The 5,664-nt window shown below is 44.0% G+C and overlaps 1 non-coding gene across 1 annotated transcript; it reads left to right on the top strand.

Moving 5' to 3' along the window:
* Window positions 1-5,038: 5,038 nt before the first annotated feature.
* trnai-uau (transfer RNA isoleucine (anticodon UAU)) lies at window positions 5,039-5,112 on the top strand. Its single transcript has one exon. It is a non-coding gene; the product is annotated as a tRNA-Ile (tRNA).
* Window positions 5,113-5,664: the final 552 nt, after the last annotated feature.

Genomic DNA, 5,664 nt, shown 5'->3' with positions numbered 1-5,664 from the left:
AATTGCAGTAGACAGGTTGGTGGTGGAGGATGGTATATGTTTGTTTCTGATCATATCTGTTTCATGGCTGGAGACATGGCGGCAGTTGATAGTTGTGCGTGTGTTTCTATGTATATCTGCATAATGGCAGAAAACAATGTGCTGGTGTACTGTTGTGTGTGTATTTCTGTGTATATCTGTTTAATGGCAGGAGACAGGGTTGTGGTGCAGGGTCGTGTGTGTGTATTTCTGCGTATATTTGTTTAATGATACACGAGGGGGTGGTCGCGGTGGTGTGTGTGTGTGTTTGTGTATATCTGTTTAATGACAGGAGTCAGGGTGGTGGGTGGAGGCTTGTCTGGATGTTTCTGTAAATATCTGTTTAATTGCTGGAGACAGAGTGGTTTTCAAGGTTGTGTGTGTTTCTGTGTATGTCTGTTTAATGATAAGAGGCAGGGTGGTGCTAAAGATATGCCTTTATGTTTCTGTATAAATCTGTTTAATTCCAGGAGAAAGGGTGGTGGAGGAGGGTGGTGTGTGTGTGTCTTTGTGTGTATAAATGTTTAATTGCAGGAGACAGTGTGGTGTTGGAGGAATGGGTGTGCGTGTTTCTGGGTATGTCTGTTTTATGACGGGAGACTGGGTGGTGGAGGAGGGTTGTCTGTATGTTTCTGTAAATATCTGTTTAATTGCTTAATGCAGGAAACAATTTGCTGTTCAAGGGTTGTGTGTGCGTGTATGTGCATGCATGTGTGTGTGTGTGTGTGTTTCTGTGTATATCTGAGACAGAGACAGAGTGTTGGTGTCGAGATGTGTGTGTGTTTCTTTTTATATCTGTTTAATCACCAGAGAGTGTGTGATTGGAGAGGGTTGTGTGTGTGTATTTATGTACATATCTGATTAACGGCAGCAAACAGGGTGGTGGTGGAGGGTTCTGCATGTGTGTGTTTCTGTGTATATCTGTTTCAGGGCAGGAGACAGGGCGGTAGTGGAGGGTTGTGTATGTGCGTTTCTGCATAATCTGTTTAATGGCAGGAGACAGGGCGGTAGTGGAGGGTTGTGTGTGTTTCTGTGTACATCTGATCAATGGCAGAAAACAGGTTGGTGGTGTAGTATTGTGTGTGTGTTTTTTATATCCCTGTTTAATGGCAGGAGACAGGATGGTAGTGGAGGTTTGTGTGTGTGTGTTTCTGTGTATAATTGATTTATGACAGCAAACGGGGTGGTGGGGGAGGGTTCTCTCTGTGTGTGTTTCTGGATCTACCTGTTTAATTGCAGGAGGCAGGTTGGTGGTGGAGGGTGGTATGTGTTTGTTTCTGATTATTTCTATTTCATGGCAGGAGACATGGTGGCAGTTGATGGTTGTGCGTGTGTATCTGTGTATATCTGCATAATGGCAGAAAACAATGTGGTGGTGCACGGTTCTGTGTTTGTGTATTTCTATTTATATCTGTTTAATGGCAGGAGACAGGGTTGTGGTGGAGGGTGGTGTGTGTGTGTTTCAGCATATATCTGTTTAATGATAGGTGAGGGGGTGGTCGTGATGGTGTGTGTGTATGTTTGTGTATACCTGTTTAATGACAGGAGACAGGGTGCTGGTGGAGGCTTGTCTGGATGTTTCTGTAAATATCTGTTTAATTCAGGAGAGGGTGGTTTTGCAGGTTGGTGAGTGTGTGTTTCTGTATTTAACCGTTTAATGAATGTATACAGGGTGGTCGTGGAGGATTGTGTGTGTGTTTCTGTGTACATCTGCTTAATGACAGGAAACAAATTGGTTGTCAATGCTTGTGTGTATGCATGCGTGTGTGTTTCTGTCTATGTCTGTTTAATGGCAGAAGACAGGGTGGTGCTGAAGATATGTCTTTATGCTTCTGTATATATTTGTTTAATTGCCGGAGGCAGAGTGGTGAAGGAGGGTGGTATGTGTGTGTGTTTGTGTGTCTATATTTTTAATTGCAGGAGACAGTGTGGTGTTGGAGGGATGGATGTGCGTGTTTCTGTGTATATATGTATAGTGATGGGAGATTGGGTGGTGGTGGTGGAGGGTTGTCTGTATGTTTCTGTAAATATCTGTTTAATTGCTTAATGACAGGAAACAAATTGCTGTTCAAGGGTTATGTGTGTGTGTGTGTGTGTGTGTGTGTATGTCTGTTCAATGGCAGGAGACAGGGTGTTGGTGTCAAGATGTGTGTGTGTTTCTGTTTATATCTGTTTAATCATCGGAGAGTGTGTGATTGGGGAGGATTGTGTGTGTGTATGTGTATTTTTATGTGCATATCTGATTAATGGCAGCAGACAGGGTGGTGGTGGAGGGTTCTGTATGTGTGTTTGATTCTGTATATATCTGTTTTAGGGCAGGAGACAGGGTGATGGTCGAGGGTTGTGTGAGTGTATTGCTGTGTAAATCTGCTCAATGGCACGAGATGGCAGATGGTTGTGTGTGTGTTTCTGTGTATATCAGTTTAATGCCAGGAGAAAGAGTGTTGGTGTAGGGTTGTCTGTGCGTTTTTTTTTGTGCCAGTCTCTTTAATGGTAGTTGATAAGGTGGTGGTGCAGGGTTGTGTGCGTTTTTCTGTATATATCTGCTTAATGACAGGAGACAGACTGGTGTTCGTGGAGGGTTGTGTGCATGTGTGTTTCTGTGTATATCTGTTTAATGGCAGGAGACAGGGTGGTGCTGAAGATATGCGTGTATGTTTCTGTGTACATCTGTTTATTTGCAGGTTACAGGGTGTTGGAGGAGGATGGTGTGTGTGTGTTTCTGTGTATATATGTTTAATTTCAGGAGACAGGGTGGTGGTGGAGGGATTTGTATATGTGTGACTGTATATATCTGTTTATGGGTAGGAGATGGGGTGTCATGGAGGTTTGTGTGTGTTTCTGTGTATATCTGTTTAAGGACTGGTGACAGGGTGGGGGTGGAGGGTTGTGTGTGTATTTCTGTATATCTCTGCTTAATAATAGGAGAACAAGGTGGTGTTGGAGGATTGTGTGTGTGTGTTTCTGTGCATATCTGTTTAAGGACTGGTGACAGGATGGTGATGGAGAATTGTGTGTGTGTGTTTCTGTGCATATCTGATTAATGGCAGGAAACAGGGTGGTGATGGAGGATTGTGTGTGTATTTCTGTGTGCACCTGTTTAATAGCAGGAGAAAGGGTGTTCGTTGAGTGTTGTGTGCGTGTGTTTCTGTATACATCTATTTAAGGGCTGTAGACAGGGTGGTGATGGAGGGTTGTGTGTATATTTCTGTGTATATCTGTTTAATGGCAGGAGACAGGGTGGTCGTGGAAGGTTGTGCATGTGTGTGTTTCTGTGTATATCTATTTAATTGCTGAGGACAGGGTGGTGGTGGAGAGATGTGTCTGTGTTTCTGTGCATATCTGTTTAATGACAGGAGATAAGGTGGTGGTAGGGCGATGTATGGGTCTGTGTTTCTGTGTATATCCGTTTAATGGCAGGAGACAGGGTGGTGGTGGAGGGAGTATGTGCGTGTTTCTGTGTATGTCAGTTTAATTGTAGCAGACAGGGTGGTGGTAGAAGTGGTGTATGCGTGTTTCTGTGTATTTCTGTATAATAGTAGGAGACAGGGTGGTGATGGAAGTTTGTGTGTGTTTGTGTTCCTGTGTATATCTGTTAAATGAAAGGAGACAGGGTGGTGGTGAAGGGTTGCTGTATGTTTCGGTAAATTTCTGTTCAATAGCAGCAGACAGGGTGGTGGTGGAGGATGGTGAGTGTGTGTTTATGTGTATAACTGTTTAATAGCTGGAGACGGGGTGGTGATGGAAGTTTGTGTGTGTTTGTGTTCCTGTGTATATCTGTTTAATGAAAGGAGACAGGGTGGTGGTGGAGGGTTGCTGTATGTTTCTGTAAATTTCTGTTCAATAGCAGCAGACAGGGTGGTGGTGGAGGATGGTGAGTGTGTGTTTCTGTGTATAACTGTTTAATAGCCGGAGTCAGGGTGGTGCTGGAGTTTTGTGTGTGCATTTCTGTACATATCTGTTTAATTACAGGAGACAGGTGGTGGGTTGCGTGTGTGTTTCTGTGTATACCTGCTCAATGACAGGAGACAAATTGGGTGTCAAGGATTGTGTGTGTGTGTGTGTGTGTGTGTGTGTGTGTGTGTGTGTGTTCCTGTGTATGTCTATTTAATGGCAAGAGACAGGGGGATGGTGTCAAGATGTGTGTGTGTTTCTTTTTATACCTGTTTAATTGCCGGTGAGTGTGTGATGGTAGACCATTGTGTGTGTGAGTGTGTGTGCACGTGTTTCTGTGTAGATCTGTGTAATGGCAGGAGACAGTGTGGTCGTGAATGATTGTGTGTGTGTTTCTGTGTATATTTGTTTAATGGCAGAAAACAATGTGGTAGTGAAGGGTTTTGTGTGTGTGTGTCTGTTATATTTGTTTAATGGCAGGAGACAGGAAGGTGGTTCAGAGATTTGTGTGTGTTTCAGTGTATATCTGTTTATTTATCGGAGGCAAGGTGTTGGTGCAGGGTTGTGTGTGTATGTGCTTCTGTGTATATCTGCTTGATAGCGTGAGACAACGTGGCGGTGGTGGCTTGTGTTTTGCGTTTTAGTGTATATCTGATTACTGGCAAAAACAGGGTTTTGGTGGAGAGTTGTGTGTGTTTCTGTGTATATCTACTTAATGGAAGGAGACAGTGTGATGATGGAGGGTTGTGTGTGTTTCTGCATATATCTGCTGATTGGCAGGAGACAGGGTAGTGGTGGAAGGTTGTGTGCTGGTGTTTCTGTCTACAACAGTTTAATAACAGGAGACAGGTATTTGTGCAGGTTGGTGTGTATGTTTTTCTGCATTTTACATTAACTGTGCAATTTGCTGCAGAGACGTTCACACCTGGACGCGAGCCACATTGATAATAACTGAGTTGGAAACGTGTTGGAACTGAGTTGGAAGAGTGCCTTTTTTTTTAACGTTTTCAAGATGTCAATTACTCTGAACAGCAACGCGCTATTGGAAACAGAAAGGTGAAATGTGGAATGGCTTCAACTTTCAGTGCTGGATGCCACTGAGCCCCAGTAAGTACGACCGAGGCTTGTTTCTGTAGTGTAGTGGTCATCACGTTCGCCTTATACGCGAAAGGTTCCCCTGTTCGAAACGGGGCAGAAACTGCTTTGTTCTTCAACTGCAGCCTTTTACATGGACAAGAACGGAGCTTTCTTGCTTGCTTTCCCATCTGCAAACCTGCCTTCAAGTTTGCTTGAGCAAATCTGCTCTCGTAGTGAACTGCAATGCAATGTAATTCCATTTACTTACAGTGCAAAGCATTGTAAAGTTTTTCTCCAGCCTGGTTCTGATCATATGCCATTCTGTTTGAGAGTGTAGTTACCCCCTTCTGATCCTTCCACGAAAAGCATTACCGCATTTGCATTCCTTGCGCAGGCGGCCCGGTTCAAAGACAGGGAAGAAGCTGATGCGCTGGTGTTACAGCGCACCACGGATTCCTGAACTAGTCTGTCTGTCAAATGTATCCCAAAGTCGTCTCTGAAAGACCTCATTTGGAAGCTGTCTGTCGTTATTCAACGTGCGAGAATTGGCACCAGAGGTCCTGAATCATGTTTTGGAGCAGTTCGCACGTTAGTGGCTCTTTCAATCAGCAACAGCAATTAAAGAAATTACACTCTCAGAGGAACCTCTGGACCTGTGCTTTCATAGCGTCGCTA

The sequence above is a fragment of the Chiloscyllium punctatum genome, chromosome 23, assembly GCF_047496795.1.
Source record: "Chiloscyllium punctatum isolate Juve2018m chromosome 23, sChiPun1.3, whole genome shotgun sequence".
Classification (NCBI taxonomy): Eukaryota; Metazoa; Chordata; class Chondrichthyes; order Orectolobiformes; family Hemiscylliidae; genus Chiloscyllium; species Chiloscyllium punctatum.
This window is presented reverse-complemented; position numbering and strand designations above follow the sequence as displayed.